A 26,585-nucleotide genomic window follows, 5' to 3' on the forward strand; every position below is an offset into this window, starting at 1 on the left:
AGAAAGATACATAATGCAGTATTTCTATTTTGCATTAGATTCAGGTTGGGAATTTGATCCTGGATTTTAGTGGCACCCAAAAATGTTAAAGGAGTCATGTGAGGAAAAGTGTATTAATCTACATAGAGTAATATATCTTATAGAATTAAAAGGGGGCACATGTGCCCAAAATGGTTCAATCATATTTTCTAATATTCAGGATTTAGAATTGGGATTCAAAGGTGTTAGATTATACTGGTCACATATGAAAGGCTTGTGAACTTTGGAACTTTAGGATGACCTTTTTCTGTCTATACCCAGAAAAGGAGAGAAAACCAATTTGTAGGAAGAATAGAATAAGGGAGACATGTAAACAAAACATGGGTTGGGGCATGATGCCACAGAGGGAAGGAGAGATAGAGAACGTTTGAGGCTTGATATTTTTTATAGGTTTCTAATATTTTGAGGTTTTAATCTCTTTTGATTGTATTTCCTTTCTTTGAGTTCCATGGACTATTCATGTCTCCTGTTGATTCTACTTTTCTGATTTTTCCTGCTTAAGTCATTTGTGTAGTTTTGTTTTGTTTTGTTTTGTTTTTTGTTGTTGTTATAACTTGTAACCAAAAGAGCCTTGATTAAAACCCTAGACTGTTGCCCAGATGGGTGCCAGCAGAGGTTATTGCTCCTGGGATGGTGATGTGTTATACAGTTCTAGAAAATGAATCAACCAGGAAGTGCAGACTCCAGCTTCAAGGCAGGAATGTTGGATGTGGGAACATGGGCATAGTTGAGACTAAGAGTCAGGAAGAGAAAATTAAATTGAAGCAAAAAGAATGACAGGGAATTTCTGAAGCACTTTATTTTGTAGATTTATTGTGATGTCAGTGAGATAATGTACCTAAAACTGTTTTCTTCAGTTTTACATTGGGTACAATAATTTAATGCTTTAGAGAACAGATTTTACAATGAACCTCCCTTGGGTTTAAATTTTGCTTTGCTGCTTTCTGGTTCGGTAACCTAGGATAAGTTAAATTCTCTTTGCTCAGTTCCTTTAGTTTATAAATTGGAAATGATAAAGATGGTTCCTACTTCATAGGGTTACTTCACTGATTAAATGAGTTAGTACATGTGAAGTGCTTAGAACTGGGACTTGGTAAGTGCTGTTAAAGCTATGTAAGTGTTTGCTAATATTGGTGTTTATAGAATTGCATTTTTGGCCTTCACTGTCACACAAACATTGTGATACTTGCTTTAAAAGTAACTCTAACATTCTAAACCATAATCTACAAAGCAAAAATATGACATAAATTCCCCGGGAGCTAAGTTTTTATAGTATTAGAAAATAATAAAAGAGAACCACCTGGGTGTCTCGATCCATCAAATGTCTGCCTTTTGTTCAGGTCATGATCCAGGGTCCTGGGATCAAGCCCCACATTAGGCTCCCCACTCAGCGAGGAATCTGCTTCTCCCTCTGTGCCTTCCCTTACTTGTGCTCTCTCTCTCTCTTGCTTGCTCACTCTCTCTCTCAAATAAATAAATAAAATCTTTAAAAATAATAATAAATCAAAAAACAAGAAATGCAATAAAAGAAGAGAATACTATTATAATGGCTTGTTGATTGACATCTTTGTTAAATAAAACATATTCATTATAAAAAGAAGAGGTTCTACAATATGGCAAAAGAAATTAAACATAATCTAGATAATATAAATTATAAAAAAAACATAGTGGGAACCAAAACTAACATTATTTAAAATAATAAATTTAACAAAAAATCATAAATCCAAAATTGTTTATTTTAATGCATATTTGGTTGAACAACTTTCCTCACATAGACATAATCGCTATCAATTACTAATACTATAGCAAATTGTAATGCAGTTAGTTTACAGAAGCTTTAGGTGCTTGACTTAGCACAAATACAGTTACTCCTTCAAAGAATAATACCAACAAATGCAAATTACTGTTTAAAATAAATTAGCCACTTCTGGTTCCTTCCCTGAAGATGGTTTATGATTGCTGTTTTATTAAAATTGACACACTGAGAAATGCAAAGGTTAAAAATATCCCCAGCACAAGATGTTTCCAGTTTCTTCCCAGCAGAGTATTGTGACTGTGTAAGTTTAAACTTAATAAAGTGGTTGAATCCCTTTGTATTTACCTTTGACATCAGACCTTCATAGTGCATTAGTTAGTGTTTCAAGACTGGTAAGGAATGTAGGGAACTTTTCATGGCATTTATTTAGCCATTCTTACCTAACACCACCTTATGTAACCAATGACACAAATATATAAGCTTAATATACTTACATTAAATTGGAAACCCCAACATAAAAATCAACTTTTAAATTAATCAATAACTTTCTTTAAAGCAGTATCAAGGTAACCTCGTACATAAAAATAATAAATAAAAATCTTGTTGTACCAGTTTGTGAGAAAGTACAAGTCTGCCATCCTGCAGTATATCAGAGTGATGGAAGGATTTCTGCTTCCTCTTCTCAGTAGTCTGGTTGGCTTTTACTTATTTATTTTAACTATTTACTTATGGTAGCTATATTCTATAAAGTTGCTTTAAACATTGAATTAGCAAATACTTCATGACTGCTTCCAGGGAAAAGGCAGGGTAAGGTTCTTATAGACCTCTGGTTACATTTTCTTCAACCAAAAAGCCACATGCACTATATAGGTTCATTTACTAGCATCTTTATAAGACATACTAGTCTCATAGTATTGAAAAGTGTGTTCTTCTGTATAAGTCATCTCTTGTATAACATTTGGCAGGCATTTAAAAGTTATTTTGTAGCCTCCTAATCTACAGAACCTGCTTGACCTATGGGTTTATTTTTTTGTGGTATGTTGCCTTTTGAAACGGATGAGTCAGCCAATATTGACAAAGAAGGATTTAAGATTTCCTTGATCTTGGGTAATGTCACTGTATATTTTATTGGCAATGCTGTACACTGTACTTTTTTATAGTTGTCATCTCTTGAATTCATAAATTTAGCAAGTTTTCTGTCTTTTCCATAGCTTTATCATGTACTATAGACATTACTTTAGCACTTTATAGAGTGGACTTAACATACAGATTGAAGAATTTTCTCTTCCTTTTTCTAAATGTGTACATTATTGGTTCATTAACATCAAACTCACTGCCAAAAGCACTATAACTCATGCCTGAATGGAGCTTGTCTAACACATGTATTTATCCATAAGGCACACTGTGTTTAGGAACATTAGATAACACTTCAGCACTATGCTTGGGAGCCATTATAAACAGCCAAATTACCAACAAAAAGCAAAAAATGTAGCACTAACTCTAGCAAAAAGGACACTAGTTAACAGCATGAGAGCTGAAACAAACAGTTATTGTTAGACTTTAGTTGGGAACTTGGACATTGAGCAACCCAGTTTTTGAGGCTGTGTTCATGTCTGCAAATAGCTACAAAGCATCAGGTATTCATTTTGGAGTTATAAATAAATGACAAATTCATAAATACGGAATCCATGAATATGAAAGTATATGTGGGTGAAGCAATATCTATGTTATATGTAGAGCATCTGATACACCATATTTGATTTACCTTGGAAGGACTTTATGCTTAATAATGAATACTAATATTCATTTGATAATTTCTTCTGTGTTAAGCATTCTAAAACTGATTACTTATTTCAACTTTATAACAAGTCTGTATGAAGGCACTGTCATATCCACACTTTTCAGAATAAGAAACTGAAGAAAATGAACTAATTCTCTTAAGACTGCATGGCTTGTGAGTGAGGATGTTGGTATTTTAACACATACTGTGTGGATGTATTCGTAGCCTTCAATATTCACCACACTGGCACATACTGTGTGTCAGAATTCCTTCAAGATATCAGGAATGATAGGAGACTTTAAAGGCCAATTTATAAAAAAGAGATTTTTCCTTTCTTTTCTTTTCTTTTTTAATTACCTAATGTAGAGAGAATTATTAGTAGGGCCTCAACCTACCATGGGTGAAGTGGGAGCAAAGTTGGTCATAGGCCAAATTTAACAACCAAATTAATAGGAGATATAATTACATAAAACTAAAAGAAGGGATGGGAGTGGGAATCAGAAAGATAGTCTGAGGTCAGGGCTTGGGGGACTAATGAGATATTGAACCAGGAAGTATGGAACGCATTTGTTTTCTTACACTCTGTTGTCTTCAGACAACCCTTAGCTCTAGCCCTGCCGGTAGTTTTCTATTCTTACATACCCCATATCTGATGAATGTGGCCTTGCCACCCTGGCCCATCTGTATTATAAATCTTTATGATACAAGATGTAGTACTTGAATTAAATTTGGAGGAGCCAGATGTATGCATTTTTCATTGTCCCTAACAAAGAAATACTTCAGATCTGCCACCATTGAAACTGCCAATAGACCATAACCTGGCATCTGCAGTAGCAGATGGCCCTTGGTTTTAGGATATGATAATGCTCTTCCAAAGTTGTCAAGAAGAATGTTGTTATAAATACTGAACAAAAGATATTCATGTGGTATATGCTATAATTTTTATGGTCATAGCCACCATTAGAAGAGTTAAAAATATGCACATATTTTTAAAGTATGACCTGGCTTATAGATGTGAATCTTCTGAACACTATAGCAAAGGAGTTCTTTATAGTTGCTGGATACTAGCCCTTTATCTGATAGTCATTTTCAAATATCTTCTCCCATTTTTGTTGATTGCTTTTTAGTTTTGTTGATTGTTTTCCTTTCCTGTGCAGAAGTTTTTTTTTTATCTTGATGAGATCCCAATAGTTCATTTTTGTTTGTTTGTTTGTTTGTTTGTTTGTTTTTTTCCTGGCCTTCAGAGATGTGGCTATTAAGAAGTTGCTGTGACTGAAGTGAAATAAGTTGCTGCCTGAGTTCTCCTCTAGGATTTTGATGGATTCATTCTCACATTTAGGTCTTTCATCCATTTTGAATTTATTTTTGAATTATTATTTTGAATTATTTTTGTGGATGGTGTAAGAAAGTGGTCTGTTTTTTGCATGTAGCTATTGAGTTTTCCCAACACCATTTTTTGAGGACACTGTCTTTTTACCATTGGATAACCTTTCCTGCTTTGTCAGAGATTAGTTGATCATATAGTTGTGGGTCCATTTCTGGGTTCTCTATTCTGTTCCATTGATCTTTGTGTCTGTTTTTATGCTAGTGCCATACTGTCTTAATGATTACAGTTTTTTTTTTAATTTAAAAAAATTTTTTATAAACATATAATGTATTATTAACCCCAGGGGTACAGGTCTGTGTGATGATTACAGTTTTATAATAGAGTTTAAAGTCTAGGATTGTGATGCCTCCCACTTTGCTTTTCTTTTTCAACATTATTTTGGCTATTTGCAGTCTCTTCTGGTTCCACACAAATTTTAGGGTGGGTTTTACTAGCTCTGTGAAAAAATGCTGGTTTTATTTTGATTGAGATTTCACTGAATGTGTAGATTGCTTTGGGTAGTATAGATATTTTAATAATATTTGTCTTCCAATCCATGAGCACAAAATGTTTTTCCATTTCTTTGTGTCTTCTTCAGTTTCCTTCAGAACTGTTCTATAATTTTCAGAGTATAGATCTTCTACCTCTTTGGTTAGGTTTATTCCTAGGTATCTTACGGGTTTTGGTGTCATTGTAAATGGGATCAATTCTGTGACTTATTTCTGTTGCTTCATTATTGGTGCATAAAAATTCAACAGGTTTCTGTATGTGTTGATTTGCTGAATTCATTTATTCATTCTGGCAATTATTTTGTGGAGTCTTTTGGGTTTTCTATAGAATATCATGTCATCTGCAAACAGTGAGAGTTTGATTTCTTCCTTGATGATTTACATGCCTTTTATTTCTGTCTGTTGTCTGATTGTTGAGGCTGAAACTTCCAATACTATCTTGAACAAGTGGTTAGAGTGAACATCCCTGTTGTATTCCTGACCTCAGGGGAGGTTTTTCCCCTTTGAGAATGATATTAGTTGTGGGTTTTTCATATATGGTCTTTATGATGTTGAGGGATGTTCTTTCTATCCCTAGTCTCTTGAGGGTTTTTATCAAGAAAGGATGTTTTATTTTGTCAATGCTTTTTCTACATCTATGGAGAGGATTATGTGGTTCTTTTCTTTTGTTAATGCGGTGTATCATGTTTGATTTGTAGATACTGAACTGCCCCTGAAGCCCAGGAATAAATCCCACTTGATGGTGGTGAATAATTCTTTTAATATACTGTTTGATTTGATTTACTAGTATCTGTTGAGAATTTTTGCATCCATGTTCATTAGGGATGTTGGCCTGTTATTCTCCTTTTTAGAGGTATCTTTGTCTAGTTTTGGAATCAAAGTAGTGTGGCCTCATAGAATGCGTTTGGAAATTTTCCTTCTGTTTCTGTTTTTTGGAACAGTTTCAGATGGATATTTGAGTGTTTGGTGGAATTCCCCTGGGAAGCCATCTGGTCCTGTACTCTTTTCTGTTTATTGGGAGATTTTTTATTACTGATTCCATTTCTTTGCTGGTTGTGGGTCTGTTCAAATTTTCTATTTCTTCCTGTTTCAGTTTTATTAGATTATTGCTTCTAGGCATATATCCATCTCTACCAGATTGCCCAATTTGTTGGCACATAGTTGCTTATAATATTTTCATACATTTGTTTATATTTCTATGGTATTGTTTGTGATCTCTCCCCTTTCATTGTGGTTTTATTTATTTGGGTCCTTTCTTTTTTCTTTTTGATAATCATGGCTAGGAGTTTATTAATTTTGTTAATTCTTTCAAAGAACCAGCTCTTAGTTTTGTTGAGCAGTTCTACTGTTGTTGTTGTTGTTTATAATTTCTGTTTCATTTATTTTTGCTCTTATCTTTATTATTTCCCTTCTCCTGCTGGTTTTAGACTTTATTTGCTATTCTTTTTCCAGCTCCTTTAGTTATAAGGTTAGGTTGTGTATTCAAGATTTTTCTTGCATCTTGACAAAGGCTATATAGGATTGCTATATAGTTCCTCTTATGGCCACTTTTGCTACACCCCAAAGGCTTTAGATTATTTTGTATTCATTTTCATTTGCTTCCATGAATTTTTTAATTTTTTCTTTAATTTCCTGTTTAGTAAGTAGGATGTTCTTTAACTTCCATGTATTTGTTGTCTTTCCAAATTTTTTCTTGTGATTGACTTCAAGTTTCATAACATTGTGGTTTGAAAATATGCATCATATGCTCTCGATCTTTTTGTACTGTTTGAGGCCTGATTTGTGACCCAGTATGTGATCTATTCTGGAGAATGTTCCATGTGCACTCAAAAAGAATGTGTATTCTGCTTTAGGATGAAATGTTCTGAATATATCTGTGAAGTCCATCTGGTCCACTGTTTCATTCAAAGTCATTGTTTCCTTGATGATCTGTTCATTGCTGTCAGTGAGGGGTTCAAGTCCCCTACAATTATCGTAGTATAAAAATGAGTTTCTTTAAGTTTGTTATAAATTGACTTACATATTTAGTTGCTCCAAACTTGAGAGAAGAATTATTTCCCATTGTTAGGTCTTCTTGTTGGATAGATCTGTTTATTATGATATAGTGCCTTTTCATCTCATTATAGTCTTTGGTTAATTTTTTTTTATTTTTTTAAGATTTATTTATTAGAGAGAGAGAGAGAGAGAGCAAGCATATGTACACCCACACATGTGATGTGGGGAGGTAAAGATAGGGAATCTCAAACAGACTCCCCACTGAACACTGAGCTAGACATAGGACTTGATCCCATGACCCATGAGATCATGACCTAAGTTGAAACTAAGAGTCAGTGTTCAACGAACAGAGCCACTCAGACACCCTATAGCCTTTGGTTTAAAATCTAGTTTGTTTGGGGCACCTGGGTGGTTCAGCTGGTTAAGTGTCTGACTCTTAATTTCAGTTCATCTATTCATTCCTGTGCTCCTTCCATACTTGTTATTACATCCAGTCAGTTTTGCATCTCAGTTATAACGTATTGTTTTTGTTTGTTTGTTTTTTGTTTTTGTTTTTGTTTTTACTTTGACCTGACTAGTTTCTAGGTCTTTTTTCTCTCTAGAAGGGGTTTCTCTGGTATCTTCTATCTTCATAAAAATCTTGAGAAAATATCTTATATCTTGAGAAAATCTCTGGCTGTGATTTATTCTTGATCTTTCTTTTGGGAAGAATTTCTTCATCTTGTCATTTTCTATGTTTTCAGTTCCTAAAAGTAATGCTATATCAAGAAAGGGTCATACACCATCCCAGGTCTGACACTTCAGGAAGTGTTTGTGATGTATGTTCTGTGCACTTTGGTGTTGCATTTTGGCTCCTCTTTCCCGAGGTCAGTCCTCTGCAGAATTGCTCTTTGCTTTCAAGGGAGTGTTTGAACATTTAATTAGGTGTGCTTTGATTTGTTAAAATTAGCTTGGAAAATAAGAAAAAAGAAAAAAAACCTGATCAAACAAACAAACAAAAAAAAAAAAAGAAGAAGAAGAAGAAAAAAGGGAAAAGAATGAGAAAAAAATAAAAACAAAAACAAAAAATAGACAAAAAACCCTAGAATTTTGAATCCAAAAAGAGAGAAGCAAAAAGAAAAGAGAAAAAGAACAAAAGAAGCTTGATCAAAAGAAGGAAAAACAAACCTAAAAAACAAACAGGGGTACCTGAGAGGCTCAGTTGGTTAAGCGGCTGCCTTCAGCTCAGGTCATGATCCCAGGGTCCTGGTCTGCCTGGTGCTCCACCAGCTTGCACTCTCTCTCTCTCTCTAAAAAAAAATAAATACACAAAACATCTTTAAAAAAAGAATAATAATCTCTTAGATAGGCAAGATACCCTCCAGGAAAGTTAATGTTTTCTCCCAGTGTGACCCAGGGAATCCCTATACCAGTAGATGGGCTCCTGGGCTGCACCCTTCTTCTTCTCAGGAGTGCATGTCATGGCTTGATTCTGGTGAATGTCATGGACCTCTAAAACCTTGGAATTTGAGCTTCACATAATGCTTACAAAATTCTACCACAGTTCCCCTTGTCTCTCTAGTCAGTGGTCCCAGGTGGTATTTTTCCTATGTAAACACTATGTTTTTCCTGTGTAAACACTATAGAGCACTCTGTGCCCCCTTGACTGTCTCCATGGAAAGGGCTCCCTAGCCTCTGCAGCACTGTGGCTTTTTTCTCCCCAGTTTATGTCCACACACCTTGCACTTGCCATACTCTCTCCCTCCAACCATGCAGATCATTCTCCCATCCTCAGATCAATTTCCTAGGTGTTCCAACTGATCTTATATCAATCCAGCTGTATTCAAGGACCAAGGCAAGCTCAGGGACCCCTACTACTCCACCAATTTAACTCCTCCTTCACTGTGAATGATTTCTAAAGATTTGTCTTTAAGTTCATTTTTAAATTTCAGATAATATATTTTCCAACTCTAGAATTTCTCTTTTATTCCTTTTAATCTTTCTACTCATAATGAAATTTCCATTTCTTTTATTCATTGTGCAGCTTTTTTGATTTATTAAATTGGGATTATTAAAATAGTAATTTTAAAATCTTTGTGTGCCACTTTTAACATTTAATTTATTTCCGATCAGTCAGATTATTATCTTTAGTCTAGAAAATGCATTTCATTTTCTTTATTCTTTGTACTGGGCAATTCATATTGAACATTGTAAATGTGAACATGTTTCATGAATGCATGGTTTATGGGTCAGTTAGAGATATTAGTGTATTCTCCTTCTGAATAGCAGATTCTCCTACTCTCTTCAGCAGACTGTATCCTCAGATTCCTTTTTTTCTGTTCCCTAGACCAGAAAGATCTGTGTCTTTTGTTTTTTGTTTTTTGTTTTTATTGCCATTCCAGTTACCTCATGCACACACTATACCAGATTGTCCTTATCTGGAGAAAGAATGAAAACAAGAATTTACATTCTATGGCCCTGTCTACCCTTTCTTCAATATGTCCTTCTAGCCACGGAATGTCTCTTCTACTCTATACACTCTCCAGTGCCTCCAGTCAGTTAGTTTTATTTATTGTGTTCATTGCTTATAATAATTTTTTAAAGATTTTGTTTATTTATTTATTTGACAGAGAGGGAGACAGGGAGTGAGAGCAGGAACACAAGCAGGGGAAATTGGAGAAGGAGAAGCAGGCTTTTCACTGAAAAGAGAGCCCAAAGTGGGGCTCGATCCCAGGACCTGGGATAATGATGTGAGTTAAAAAACTGAAAAACTGAGCCACCTAGGCTCCCTTGTTTATAATAGTTTTATATAGGATAATCATCCAGAAGGAGAGTAGAAATCCAATTTAATATTTTAAAATAAAAAATTTTCAGGTTTTTCCATATAATAAGTAAGATTCATTTAAAATATGTATAGTTTTATTTAAGGTATTTATATATTTACATGTAAAATTTTGTAAAAGCTTTTTTACTTTTTTAATTAGGTAGTCACCATAAATTCAGCTATAATATTATATTTCAACAATTCTTCATTTTAAAGCTATAAACTTTATGCCATCCCAAATTAAACTTTTATTACAAATCCTAAAATGTTTATAAAAGTTATAATGTTTTCTCTTTACTAATAAGAAAATTAAGTATTTCCACTTACATATAAATGAAGCACAAATACTATTAAAACATAGAAGCATATGTTAAAAACTACAAAAATACATTTCTTCAAGGTTATATTATGGAAAAAGTAATTGTACCTTCTGTGTTTTCTTGCAGTCTAAATTGAGTCTTGGATCTATTTCTACCTAAAATAATCTTTTTCATAACCTTTGGTTTAAGATTTCTTTCCAAAGGGATTTACCTCATATCATCTCCAAAATTTAAAAGGTTCCAGTTTATAAGGTCATTACTTTGATATTTTTTCATTCTTTCCAAGATTTATATTGTGAAAATTGGCTTATGTTTTACCACAAGGGAAAATCAAACATCAATAAAATGACAAATTAAAAAAAATTTCTTTGGTAAGAGTTTCTACATTTACTGTATTGCAGTTTATTTTATGAATATCTTGCTCTCTGACTTTAATATTTTTACAAATAGAGTATCACATCAGCTCTTTTGAATAACATTATTTTGTTCATATAAGTGTTTAAATTAATACTGCTATAAATTTTAACCATCATCTCATATTTCCTTTCTAAAAATAACAATCAATATCTCTTCATTTTTGTTGAGTTTTTTTTTACTAAATTTATTTTCTGTATTATTTTGTTGAATCTTCACAGGGACATTTTCACATTAAGAGTAGAAATATTGGCAAATCCCGGATTCAGTCTGAATTTTTCTATGATCTATCCTTAAGTAACCAAATTTGTTCAGTAATAACTGATATTGAACACTCCTAAATTTATTTCTCTAGTCTCCAATTCTTTGTCAAACCCGGATCAAAATTTCCGATCATCTTTTTAAAATCTCTTCTTGGAAACCTGATATGTATTTCTAAACTGTCAGAATCACATTTTATCCTTTAATATAATCCAATCTATCTCTTCAGTAATCTTACTTACCCTTTTTTATGTCTCTTACATCCAGAAAATTGAAATTACCACCAGTCTTTGTTTTCACATACCCACAATCAACCATACAGCAAATTCTGTATTATGTCAAAAAAAAAAAAAATCAAGAAATCCTACCACTTTAACATAAAATTATCTTGGCCCATTCTTTCATACTCAAGTCCCAATTTTTTTAATTAGGCAATGTTTCCCTAAAGGATTTTCCTTTCCTGACCTTTCCTCCCTCTAGCCTATTCCTTAAGCTATAGCCACAAGGCTCTTTTTAAAAGAGTAATCTTTTCATAGAGCTTACCCATTCCATCTATCAATAGCTTTTTACTTTTTTCAAAGAAAAGCTGAAAACTTATAATAACCTTGAAATCCTGTGCAACCTAGCTCGTTATCTCTGTACTACTACAGAGATATTGTCATTTTCCTACCTTTTTCTGCATCAATCACATAGGCATCTTTGCTGATCTTCTGCTGCAGTAGAGCCTTCTACCCATTCCTCTAATAGGAATAAAACCAATATCTACAATATTCACAAATTACATTCTCAGATGAATTTCTGATTCATAGTATTTTAACTTGCAAATATACTTTCCATGACAAATGTAAACACAAATACACCCACAGAATCTGTCTCATTTTTCTGTGGAACATTTACCACTGCCTCGCATATCTTTGTGTGTTGTATGGTATATATTTTTAGAGTGAGATTTATTGAGAATTAAATTGAACAAACTATATCTATATTTTTCACTGATTTTTGATAAGGGACATGATCATATAATCATCACCACCATTGTCAGAATATAGAACATTATAATTATTTCACAAGTTCCCCTTTGACTCTGATAATCTTACACCAAGTTTCTGACAACCACTTATCTGAAATGTTTTCATAATTTTGGATTTAAATGAATATCATTTAAAAGGAATCATACAGCATTTAGACCAATTTCATTTGGTATGTTTTTTGTATAGTTTTTTTTTGTTTAAAGATTTTATTTATTTATTTGACAGACAGAGATCACAAGCAGGCAGAGAGGCAGGCAGAGAGAGAGAGAGAGAGGGAAGCAGGCTTCCTGCAGAGCAGGGAGCCCGATGCGGGGCTCGATCCCAGGACCCTGAGATCATGACCCGAGCCAAAGGCAGCAGCCTAAACCACTGAGCCACCTAGGTGCCCCAATGTTTTTTGAAATTCATTAATGCTTTTGCACATAACTATAGTTCACTTGATTTTATTACTGAATAAATCTTATCATATAGACATTCACAGTGTATTTATTTATTCACCAGTTGATGAATATTTGGGTTGATCCTGTACTCACTTTTATAAATGAAGCTAGTATAAGCATTCTTGTACACATCTTTGTATGACCAAATATTTTTATTTTTTGTTTGTAAATATCTATGAATGGGATGGCTGAAGCTAATGGGAGATGTAGGTTTAATATTGCATGAAATTTCCAATCTATGTTTCAAAGTGGCTATACCACTTTTTTTTAAGATTTTATTTATTTATTTTAGAGAAGAGAGAGAAAGAGCATGAGCCGGGGAGAGGCATAGAGAGAGGAAGAAACTAACTCCCTGCTGAGCAGGGAGCCCAATACAGGACTTGATCCCAGGACTCTGGAATCTTGACCTGAGGCAAAGGCAGAAGTTTAACTCACTAAGCCATCCAAGGTCCCCAAAGTGGCTATACCACTTTGCATCCACATGTATAGGAGCTGTAGTTGTTTCATAGTTTCTCTGTACTCCGTATGTTACTCATTTAAGTTTTATCTACTCAGGGGGTAGGTACCTGTATTTCACTGTGCTTTGAATTTTCAATTCTATAAAGATGGAAAATTTGAGGATGTTATCATATGCTAATTTGCCATTCAGATCTCTCCTGTAGTAAAATTACCTATTTACTTATTTTATTTTGCTTTTAAAATATATTTTATATGATAATTATATTGTATAATATAGTTGAGTGAACTATAATTTTCATATAGTAAGTTTCACCATATTTAAGTGTAAAGTTTAATGAACTTTTACAGATCTATAGAGGCATATAGCCACCACCACATTAAAGTCATAGAACAAATAAATTAAAAAAAAAATAAACCTTATTGAAACATGGGCAAAGGACTTGAATAAACATTTCTTTTTTTTTTAACTTTTTCAATTTGTTTATTTTCAGAAAAACAGTATTCATTATTTTTTCACCACACCCAGTGCTCCATGCAATCCGTGCCCTCTATAATACCCACCACCTGGTACCCCAACCTCCCACACCCCCGCCACTTCAAACGCCTCAGATGGTTTTTCAGAGTCCATAGTCTTTCGTGATTCATCTCTCCCTCCAATTTACCCCAACTCCCTTCTCCTCTCTAACACCCCTTGTCCTCCATATTTGTTATGCTCCACAAATAAGTGAAACCATATGATAATTGACTCTCTCTGCTTAACTCATTTCACTCAGCATAATCTCTTCCAGTCCCGTCCATGTTGCTACAAAAGTTGGGTATTCATCTTTTCTGATGGAGGCATAATACTCCATAGTGGATATGGACCACATCTTCCTTATCCATTCATCCATTGAAGGGCATCTTGGTTCTTTCCATAATTTGGCAACCATGGCCATTGCTGCTATAAACATTGGGGTACAGAGGGCCCTTCTTTTCACGACATCTGTATCCTTGGGGTAAATACCCAGGAGTGCAATTGCAGGGTCATAGGGAAGCTCTATTTTTAATTTCTTGAGGAATCTCCACACTGTTCTCCAAAGAGGCTGCACCAACTTGCATTCCCACCAACAGTGGAAGAGGGTTCCCCTTTCTCCACATCCTCTCCAACACATGTTGTTTCCTATATTGCTAATTTTGGCCATTCTAACTGGTGTAAGGTGATATCTCAATGTGGTTTTAATTTGAATCTCCCTGAGGGCTAATGATGATGAACATTTTGTCATGTGTCTGATAGCCATTTGTTTGATTTGTATGTCTTGATTGGAGAAGTGTCTGTTCATATCTTCTTCCCATTTTTTGATATGTTTGCCTATTTCGTGTGTGTTGAGTTTGAGGAGTTCATTATAGATCCTGGATATCAACCTTTTGTCTTTACTGTCATTTGCAAATATCTTCTCCCATTCCGTGGGTTGCCTCTGTTTTTTTGACTCCTTCCTTTGCTGTGCAGAAGCTTTTGATTTTGATGAAGTCCCAAAAGTTTATTTTCCCTTTTGTTTCCTTTGCCTTTGGAGACATATCTTGAAAGAAGTTGCTGTGGCTGATATCGAAGAGATTACTGCCTATGTTCTCTTCTAGGATTTTGATGGATTCCTGCCTCACATTGAGGTCTTTTATCCATTTTGAGTCTATCTTTGTGTATGGTGTAAGTGAATGTTCGAGTTTTATTCTTCTACATATAGCTGCCCAGTTTTCCCAGCACCATTTATTGAAGAGACTGTCTTTTTTCCACTGTATATTTTTTCCTGTTTTGTCAAAGATTAATTGACCATAGAGTTGAGGGTCCAGAAAGGGAAATTAGAGAATCGATTCCATTTACTATAGCACCAAGAACCATAAGATACTTGGGAATAAACCTAACCAAAGAGGTAAAGGATCTGTACACGAGAAACTACAGAACTCATGAAAAAAATTGAAGAAGACATAAAAAGATGGAAGACCATTCTATGCTCTTGGATCGGAAGAATAAATATTGTTAAAATTTCTATACTGCCTAGAGCAATATATACTTTTAATGCCATTCCAATCAAAACTCCACCGGTATTCTTCAAAGAGCTGGAGCAAAGAATCCTAATTTGTCATGATAGTATGATAGTACGGAATCAGAAGAGACCCCGAATCACTAAAGAAATGTTGAAAAACAAAAATAAAGCTGGGGGCATCACGTTACCTGATTTCAAGCTTTATTACAAAGCTGTGATCACCAAGACAGCATGGTACTGGCATAAAAACAGACACATAGACCAGTGGAACAGAGTAGAGAGCTCAGATATGGACCCTCAACTCTATGGTCAATTGAATAGACATTTCTCCAAAGAAAATATACAAATGACAAATAAACACATGAAAAGATACCCAACATAATTAATCATTAGTGAAATGTAAATCAAAGCAACAATAAAATACTGTCTCATTCCCATTACGATGGCTACTATTAAGTAAATGAATAAAACAAACAGAAAATAGTAAGTGTTGTTTAGAATATGGAAAAATTGGAACTCTTATTCACTGTTGGTGAGATTATCAAATGGCACAGCCATTACAGAAAACAGTATGGTAATTTCTCAAATAAGTAACAGAATCATCATATGATTCAGCCATGCCACTTCTGGTGAACATATATTATGTACTGAATGAATGTATTTTATTAACATGTAAATTACATATCTCTATATAACAGTTTTATAAATATGAACAACAGTGAAATTATCTTTTTTTCTTTCCGAAATCTTACCACTTTCCTATAGACTAAAGTAATACCTGACATGTGTTTGATATGTATATTTTTTGTTAAATAAGTCAATGAATTAATATATGCATTAATGAATAGTCTTGAAGGTTCCTAGTTTTTTATATGAATTTTTTGTTAATTTATATACACATAATTAGATAGTGCTTGATTTTCCTGACAAAATATGTGAATTGTCAAGGACTTAATTTCTTTGATCAATACCAGCCATCAGCCAATATAATAAATCATTTTAAAATAAATAAATAAATAAACCAATATAATAAATCAATTAACCAATATAATAAATAATTTTCCTTAAGTACTTTCTAAAGATAAACTAGAGCTGAATAATGCCTTAAGTTAATCTAGAATCCATTTTCATTCTTCTGTAAAACTAACATTTTTCTAGCAAGAATTGAATAAAATTTGCATCAGTTTTTGGTTTTGGCCTCTGGAGAAGTAGCCATATCACTCTCAAGTATTAGTTTATAAATAGAAAAGTTTATAAAGAGAAAATTCATTTATAAATAGAAAAGTATAAATAGAAAAGTCTTGTTTCCTCGAATTTAAAGAGAGATCACAGAGTTTATTGGGATTAAGGAGATAAAAATCACTGGAATATGGATAGTTTTCTCTAACGAGTCCCATCTCATTTCTCACCCCCTCAACTCATATTTCTTTAATACCTATGATAACCCTTCCATCTGTTTTGTCACTCCTTTTCTTTTTTGCATTCCAAAATACTACTCCCATCCATGTCATTTTAATATAAAGATGCTTTGACCCTTTGCTTAGATGAATCTGGCTACATTAAAAAGAATATAAACCTTTGCATCAATATAATTTATGCCATATGACATTTTTGCTTTTTTAAAAAATTTTTATTTAAATTCAATTAATTAACATATATTATTAATTTCAGAGATAGAGGTCAGTGATTCATCAGTGTTATATATTACCCAGTGCTCATTTCATCACATGCCCTCCTTAATGGCTATCACCCAGTTTCCCCATTTGCCACCCCCTTCCCTCTATCAACCCTCAGTTTGTTTCCTGTTGTTAAGTGTCTCTTATGCTTTACCTCCCTCTGTGATTTCATTTTGTTTTATTTTTCCCTCTCTTCCACTGTGATCTTCTGTTTTGTTTCTTAAATTCCACATAGGAGTGAGATCACACGATAATTGTCTTTCTCTGATTGACTTATTTCACTCGGCATAAAACCTTCTAGTTCCATCCATGTCATTGCAAATGGCAAGATTTCATTACTTATTCTGAGTACTATTCCACATTATTCTACACTATTGTGAGTTTTTCACTAGTGGGTATTTACCCCAAAGATATAGATGTAGTGAAGAGTCATCTGTACCCCAAAGTTCATAGCAGCAATGGCCACAGTCACCAAACTGTGGAAAGAACCAAGATGCCCTTCAAAAGAAGAATGGATAAAGAATATATGGTCCATATATACAATGGAGTATTATGCCTCCATAAAAAAGGATGAATACCCAACTTTGTATCAACGTGGATGGGACTGGAAGAGATTATGCTGAGTGAAGTAAGCCATGCAGAAGGAGTCAATTATCATATGGTTTCACTTACTTGTGGAGCACAAGGAATAACATGGAGGACATTGGGAGATGGAGAGGAGAAGTGAGTTGGGGGCAATTTGAGGGGAAGACAAACCATGAAAGACTGTGGGCTCTGAGAAACAAACTGAGGGTTTTAGAGAGGGTTGGGTGAGCCTGGTGGTGGGTATTAAGGAGGGCAAGTTTTGCATGGAGCACTGGGTGTGGTGCATAAGAAATGAATGCTGGAACACTGAGAAGAAACAAATTAAATTAAATTTTAAAATAAATAAATAAATAATAAAATAGGTAGATATTTATATAAATTCAATCTTTCATTTTGTATTGTTGTGTAAATGCTCTACGAAGCCAGCTGAAGTACAATTCTTCTTTTATTTATTTTACTTTATTTTATAAAAAATCTTCCTTGAAATGATGAATTAAAGTATTTTATTATGAAATGTTTCTAAAGAGGTCACAATTCTGCCAGAAAATAAAGTATGTTAATTAGTGTTACTTTATCTGTTTTATAAACATTAGACAGGTTGATTATAGAAAACTTACAATAAAGAACTTCTATTGCTATTATCATAGTTGAAATTATGACAGCAATTTTATTTTATTGCTTTATTTTCAGAGAATAATAAGTCTAGAAAGTCATAGAGTTTGTCAAAGTTTTATAATGACACATGAATGTAAAATTACCTTGTCATTACTTTAGTAGTTATATTAACCAAGAAAGAGCCTAAACACAAAAATAATGAAGTAAATAAAAATGATGGTGATGATAGCAAATACACATAGCCTCTACTCTCTTCCAGGAACTGTGCTAAGTACTTAACATGTATCAACTTATTTAGTATACCTTATATGGCAGGAAAATCAAGAAATCTGGTTTATGATAAATTAAAGCATTGGTAGAAAAAGTAGTTTTTCCAAGTCCATAACTAATAATAAGGGGGAGGATGAATAAGATTGAGAACATAATGGTCTCATTTTTTAGAAAACAAAGTATCAGAAAGAATGTGAGTTGAGAGAATGTCTCCAAAATTATACAGCAAAACACTTCTGTGTTTGTGTCTGTTTGCATGTAGTAAAATTTATCTTTTAAACAGCCAAATATATCCTTAAGAATATGTAAAGAAAGCAATTCTTTTTTTTTTAAAGATTTTATTTATTTATTTGACAGAGAGAGATCACAAGTAGGCAGAGAGGCAGGCAGAGAGAGAGGAAGGGAAGCAGGCCCCCTGCTGAGCAGAGAGCCCGATGCGGGACTCGATCCCAGGACCCTGAGATCATGACCTGAGCCGAAGGCAGCAGCTTAACCCACTGAGCCACCCAGGCACCCTGTAAAGAAAGCAATTCTTGAGAAGCAGTTAAAAATTATGAGAAAAACAAGTATGATATAAAATAATTTTAACATTTCTAATATCAAAAATTTAAATTTGTCCTGCATATGAAAAGTCAATTCTCAAAGAAATAAAAAAAGTGAAAATTTTTATATTATTAATGAAAGAAATACAAATGGAAATAATGAGATTGGTAAATTAAGAATTCAAGAAAATGAAAATAGATAATATAAGCAGGGATGATTAGAGATTAGTAACTTTATATAGTGCTAGAAGTACCTTTTTGACAAACACATTGACAATATGTGTCTTTAACTACTCCAACTTCTAAGAATCTAATGTAGACATCCACTAAACTATGGAAGCAAAATATGTATTTTAATTAGAATGTTAATTGAAATAATTAGATAAAATCTAAATATTTGAAAACAAAGTAATAAATAATTCAACCCCAAACAATTGATTGATGTAAATTTTAAAATATTTTACTTTACCATGAATAATTTATAAAAATGTTTTAATTCATATCCAAAAGAAGAAAACAGATAGCTAAGCAAGTAAGTGACTCACTTTCTACTCCCTCATTCACACATTTTATGTGGACCTATGCCAGAGGTATAGAGGTAGAGGTTGATGATGATGATAAGAGAGGTAGATGATAATGAGGATCAAGCTAGGTAGATGATGATTATGATAATAACAATGATAATAATAGATTTATTTCTATTGTTTTTTTTAAAAATCTTGAATCTCCACAAATAATATTGATACACAACATGGTTAAACCACCTACCAAAGCCACTGAAAATTTCTCAACAAATATACAAGATATATCCAGAAGAAGGCTTCATATACAAATTCAAAACATACCCTCCAAGAAAAATGCAGAACCCCCACGAAATAACTAAAGGAGACACATATTAACATCAGACCCTAAGATTTAAACAATCACACTCTGAGGGTTCAAAATATTGCTAATATCATCCCTTACTAATTTATTTTTACAAATCCTTTACTGTTTTTCTGGAAATATTTCCATTCCATATCTCTGTATCATGCAGTTTATTGTATGTCATTAACATGTGTATACATACACATACATACAATATACATAATATTGTGTATATATAAAATATGTAATAATGTACAATAGATAATATGTTGTATAGCTTATATCTATATATATGCACATATCTATAAATATGTGGGTATGTGTTTTATGGATTTATATGCATGTGTCCTATTTTGACTTACTTCTTATAACTCCACAGTCTCCAAACTCCATAGTGCAGCCTTCATTAAGAGTGCTGGATATTATTTCCAAACAATATTTAACTTAAATATATCATAATGTGATGTATATTTCAGTATATCTTTTTGTATTTATTCATGAAAACCCCTTGGTTTGTAGCTAACTTTACTAATAATGATCACAAATCATCATTTGTAATCAAAGTGATGATTTGTGATTTGCGTCTGGTTCTTTTTTTTTTTTTAAGATTTTATTTATTTATTTGACAGAGAGAGACCACAAGCAAACAGAAAGGAAGGCAGAAAGAGAGAGGAGGAAGCAGGCTCCCCGCTGAGCAGAGAGCCCAAAGCGGGACTCGATCCCAGGACCCTGAGATCATGACCTGAGCGGAAGGCAGTGGCTTAACCCACTGAGCCACCTAGGCGCCCGCATCTGGTTCTTTTATTCCTCTGCAGAAGGGAAGCTTCCCAAAACCCTTATAATTAGGTGGAGTTAATTGATTTTTCCTGGCCAGGAAATATGTGGGAAGTAAATTGTGTCTTTTTCAACCTAAAACTCTGAAAAACCCCTGTGGGATGCTCTAGTTCTTTTTCCCTTTCTGCTCTAAACATAGAGGCTTTATGTTGTAATGGCCGAACCATTATCAACACAAAACATATAATACGTAATATCATGAGATTGATATCTTCTTTGCTAACTATTCTACAACCACCAAGTCATTTTAAATTATCTGTTAGCACCCACATAATGGGGAGTTGAACTCTTTCAAAATTACCTTAACTGTGTCTTTTACATTTCCCCCTCCTCTTTTCCTCCACAGATATTAGTTATATTATTGAAATTATTATTTGCTTTATGGTAGTCTCCTCACCATTCAGTTCTTCCTATACACCTATTTTTTTTAATATACCCATTTTTAAGATGAGCTTTCTAGACACTAATTTAAAGTGTTTGTTTTATACTCGAAGAATTTTATGATTCCTTATTGACTATAGATTTTAACTCAAATCTCCAAGTATTCATGACCTTCTCAACATAACACAGTCTACATTTCTATTCTTATGATATTAACTCTGTTCCCTACATGCACAACTACTATAGCATTTATTATAACCAGATGATAACTGTTTTATTTCCTATGAAATTTCTGTGCACTAATAAAATTTCAAGCTTTGCTATTATCTTGGCAAAGATGTTCTTTTCTCTTTGCTTTATCAGTTATAATTCTCATATTCACTCAAATGTCATTCCCTTTGTTAACTTCCCCTGGTCATGACACCCATTCTAAAAACAAGGTCAGGAATTTTCCTAGCAAGGGCACCTAGGTGGCTCAGTTGGTTAAGCATCTGCCTTTGGCTCAGGTCATGATCCCAGGGTCCTGGTATGGAGCCCTTCATCAGGCTCTCTGTTCAGTGGGGAGCCTGCTCCCCACTCCTGCTTCTCCCTCTCCTTCTGCCTGCTGCTCTGCCTACTTGTACTCTCTCTGTGTCAAATAAATAAATTAAATTAAAAAAAATTCCTGGCAGGCTATATATTTAAGAGTTGTACACAGTCAACAAGTAGGTAAAAGATAATATTCCATTTTTATTTTATTTTGAAAAATAAAAATAATAAAAGTTCTGGATTTTTTTTAATAACTTAATACAATAGACTGCCATGACAAAGATAATTCTGTATACAAATACAATATGTAAAATAAAGACTAACACCAGGACCTCAGGATTAGGATAATGATCTGTATTTTATTGCATGATGAGAAGGTATTTTATCATAACTTTATTATTTTATCACAAAAACCAGTTTAAAAATTTTAAACTATGACTATCAATTTTCTCTCAGGAGCATATTTTTAATAAAAAATATCCCATATAATATAAGCCTCTCTGAATGGGAGCAATGGATCTTTATGCTTGTTATAGTACTCATTGCATTCAAAGATTATTAGGGACTATAAATATTTCACTTGTCTTTAACAATCATTTCTTACATTGTATTCTTAAGACATTGTCATGGCCTAGGAAGTGGCATGAAATATAGAAAAGGGTTATAAGAACAAACAAAATTTGGTGTAATTACCAGGTTAGCAGCTTTTTTTACTTGATTCTCTGATACTGTTTTTTGTTGTTGTTGTTTTTTAATCAGATAGTCAAAGGTAACTATACCCACCTGTCATTTTGTTTGTATTTTTTTTTAAGGACCAGATTTCACATCTAGTAGTCCTATAACACAGGTGACCGTCAGTAGATACTTCAAGTCACTTTCCTTTTATGACTCTATTTCAGAAGTCTTCTTTGGCTGTCATAGAAGTCCTTTTAAGTTTTGTAATGTTTTAAAAGAAATAAAAACAACAGTCTTGGATTTACTTTAAAGAGATTGATTATTCTTTAAATAATGTAGACCTTTGAATTTTGTTTTCAAAACAGAGACAAATTTTTTGGTACAATAAGCTGCCTACAGAATTGAATGTAGGCTCATATTGTTATAAGAAAAAATACACTTACGGGCATTTCATTCAATATAGTGAAAAGAAGGTTCACAGAAAAGTTTTCCAAAACAGAAAGCACATTAACAGATTGCACTGCTCATAGGCATACTCAGTGACACTCTCTTGAGTATTGCTTTGTTCTCTTTGTCATAGCGTTTGCATATCAGTAAAAATAGTTATTTATGGAAGACTTGTTTTGTTTCCATTGAACAAGTTTGCTTCAATGAAATAGGTTAAAGCAGTTGTAATGTAACATAAGAATATTATTTTCTTACTCCAATTTATTGATCCAAGATAATTATATGATTAATTCAGATCCTTAACAAAATTTTTAAAAAAATGGAGAAAGTACATAGAAACACTACTATTCTAAAAGTAATTTCCTCTATTTGTTCCACATAGCAGAAGTTGTATAAAGGTCTATCACTGATTTACAAATAATTCCAGTCACAAGGGCCAGTGTGTCATAATTTAACAAAGAAAGAAACAGATGTCAATAAATTAGTATATAGGGATATTAGAAAAGATTTGAGCTGTTTTAATAGTACATTGGTATTTAATGTCTATACAAGTAATTAAATTCAGAAATATCATACATAGTTTATTTTCCATGTAGATATATATTTTTTAAAGATTTATTTTGAGAGAGAGAGAAAACATGCGAGGCAGAGGAAGACGACGGAGAGGGAGAAAAGCAGACTCTCTGCTAAACACGGAGCTGGACTCGGGGCTCTATCTCACAACCCTGAGATCATGACCTGTGCTGAAAGCAAGAGTCAGATACTTAACCACCTGAGCCACCCAGGTGCCCCTGCACACAGATATTTTTATGTAATTCTATTCACTAGTACACTATAAATGTTTGTTCCTACTAGGAAAATGTTGTCTATTATTTCCATAGGTGAAGCCATTTTACTGGTATCTGGGGAGTAGAGGAAAAACAAGCAGTGGTTTCATGAGAGTCTAGGTGTCTCCTCTCACATCTGAAATAATATGACTGCACTCTCCCTTCTGAAATAACATGATTACAGCCTACTCTCATAAGTTTCAAAATCCTTGGTACATTACTCAGAATTTTCTATTCTCATGACCTGTAGTCACTCTCTAAACCTATTATTCAAAACAGTGTTTGAATCAGAGTAAATTACTCATGTAAATCAATGTGTGTTGAGCCTCTGTGTATGTTGAGTTTACCAGGCCAGGGCCATTCTCATCCATTACAGAGACTAACAATCTAATAGTCACACAGACATCTACTCAAATCTCAAATGATTACTAAAAAGTATGTTTGTTATAATGAAAATTTACTTTAAAACACAGTAAGAGTGTTTTTTTTTTTTTTTTAAATAAAGTACCCTTAAATTTCTTTTGGGATTTTATGCAAGACTTTACAAATGAGATGTATGTGGATTTGAGACTTGAGGTAAAAGTTCAAATTCCTGAGGCACATGAACAGCTGGTATATTGAGGAGGGAATCCTGTGAAGAGCAGATGGCAATGAAATGACTTGATGGTATCAAAAATTTTTCCTGTTTCTCAAATTGCTAGAGCATACATTTCATTTGCATAACACATTTTAAGTATTAGTCTGGATAGGAAGATTAAAATAAATACATCAGTTATTCATTCAGTTAAACTTTATGTTTATGGACACTTGACTTCTACTCTTTTCCTCTGGCCAGACTGGTTTATTTGTTTTTGTATGTGCATTCTGTCCTTCTCTGTACCCTAAAATATGTGTTCAGTGCCAACAAGTTACTAGTTCACCTCATTGTCTCTAATAGTTGTCATATATATTAAGCAGTCAAAAGTTTCCATTATAAAATAAAATCAGTATTTTCAGTTGAATTTTTAAGGACAACTATAAGGACAAAAATACTGTTTATTATTCTAATGGGAATAAAAATTAATTTTAAAAATTAAGCACATTTTATTTTTGATCTTTTAAGAGGTCTTTTTTTCCCAATTCCTAAAACAGCATATAAAGTCTCAAGCTAATGAGTTACTCTACTAAAATTAATAATAGAATATATAATCATTAAAATATAAAAATAAAAATACTTGGTCAATATAAGATTTTTGACATTTTAAAACATTTTAAATAGTTTTCAATGCAGAATTAAAAATACCACTCTGATAGGCTTTTAAGTTCCCATTAACTGTATTGACACTTTTGTTAGAATATGGGCAGTTAAGTCTGATAATATTTCACACAGAAATAATTATACTTTGGTTACTGAAATTCAGACCAAAAATACATTCCCTTCCTTATGCTGCTTGAAAGAATAAAAATCACAGGAAGACATTACTCCATCTATGTATATGTGTGTGTATATTGGACAGTTTTAGCATTCTTTTATATTAGATTTGTATATAATGCCCTCTGTAATACATATTGTCAAAAAATTAAGAACATTGTCCTGTAAAAATCAATGATCATCTTTTTTTCTTCTTCTACAATTTCCCTTTAGTGTTTAAATTTAGCTGAAGAAATAAGTACATCTTTACATCAAAATGTCATATACAATTGTGAGAATGAATTTTAACAAGTATGCTTTGAGCTATCAGACAAAGATTTATGAATTAAAAATCTGTAAGGTTAATTTACCCAGAAACAATATAAACACTAAAAATTCAAAACAGGAAGTAAGTATGTGAATGTGATGGAAGTGATAAATACTGGAAACTGCTTTTTGCAATAGGTAATTTTACAATACCTATTTTCCCTTTTTTCCCTCCCTATTTTGGTGCAAAAGAGGATTTGAGTGGGTCTACTCCCAAATTCAGAATTCTAAATGCTTCTGTTAAGCTCAATACAGTCCAGTTAATTCTATATGTTCATAAGTGGGAAATTTGTAACTGAAAGATGTTTTCTTAATATAAATTCATCTGTTTTATCCACCAAGTACTAAAAAATCTAATATGAATAGGCAATTATTACAGACAAATCTGCTTTTTCTTTTCTATATATCTCACCACAGGGCTTTAGATTTTCAAAATCTAGGTTCTGGGCAGAATCATGAAGTTAATTTATTCATGCCCTAGCCTTAGATCAATACTTATTTAAATCATTTTCAGAAAAAGAAGAAATGTATGTTATCACATGTCTACTCACTGGCATCAGCCCTTATTAACCCCTGTCTGAATTCATTCTTCTTGATTATATACAAAATCCACCACCCACCAATTTCTGATGTTTCTTCTGTTTAGTAAATTCAACATCACTCTTTTTGCAGAAATATTGAGAAGAGCAATAAATCCCACACCATTTTCCTTCTTAACTCAAGTTGTCACCACAATTTTCACACATACAATAACAACTGTAATCATGATTTAACACCACTATTCCAATGCACTATAAAAACATTGACAATGGAAATCATAGATTATTAGAATCATATTTAATGATTACATAGGTAGAATAGGTCTATCATTTTCTTCTCATTGATCTATTGGGAATTTTATAAGTTAATTAATGAGACTAATTTCTTTAATAGTGAGACTATTCTCTCTAATTTCTAATACTATTTGTAAATAAACTGGAGAATATTTTTAATTTAATTTTATTTTTTTTCAGTGTTCCAAAATTCATCGTATGCCCCAAACCCAGTACTCCATGCAATGCGTGCCCTCCTTAATACCCACCTCCAGGCTCACCCAACCCCCAACCTCCTCCCCTCCAAACCCTCTGTTTCTCAGAGTCCACAATCTCTCATGGTTTGTCTCCCCCTCTGATATCCCCCAACTCACTTCTCCTCTCCATCTCCGAATGTCTTCCATGTTATTCCTTATGCTCCACAAGTAAGTGAAACCATATAATACTTGACACTCTCTGCTTGACTTATTTCACTCAGCATAATTTTTTAAAATATTTTTTTAAATTAAAATTTGACAAAAATTACTTGATTATTTTTACAGGTCCTGGAATAAAATAGTGTTTAACATATAATTACAAATCAAATGCTTTTCCATTATAATTTGTACACAATTTTAT

This window comes from Mustela nivalis (assembly GCF_964662115.1).
Source record: "Mustela nivalis genome assembly, chromosome: 6".
Classification (NCBI taxonomy): Eukaryota; Metazoa; Chordata; class Mammalia; order Carnivora; family Mustelidae; genus Mustela; species Mustela nivalis.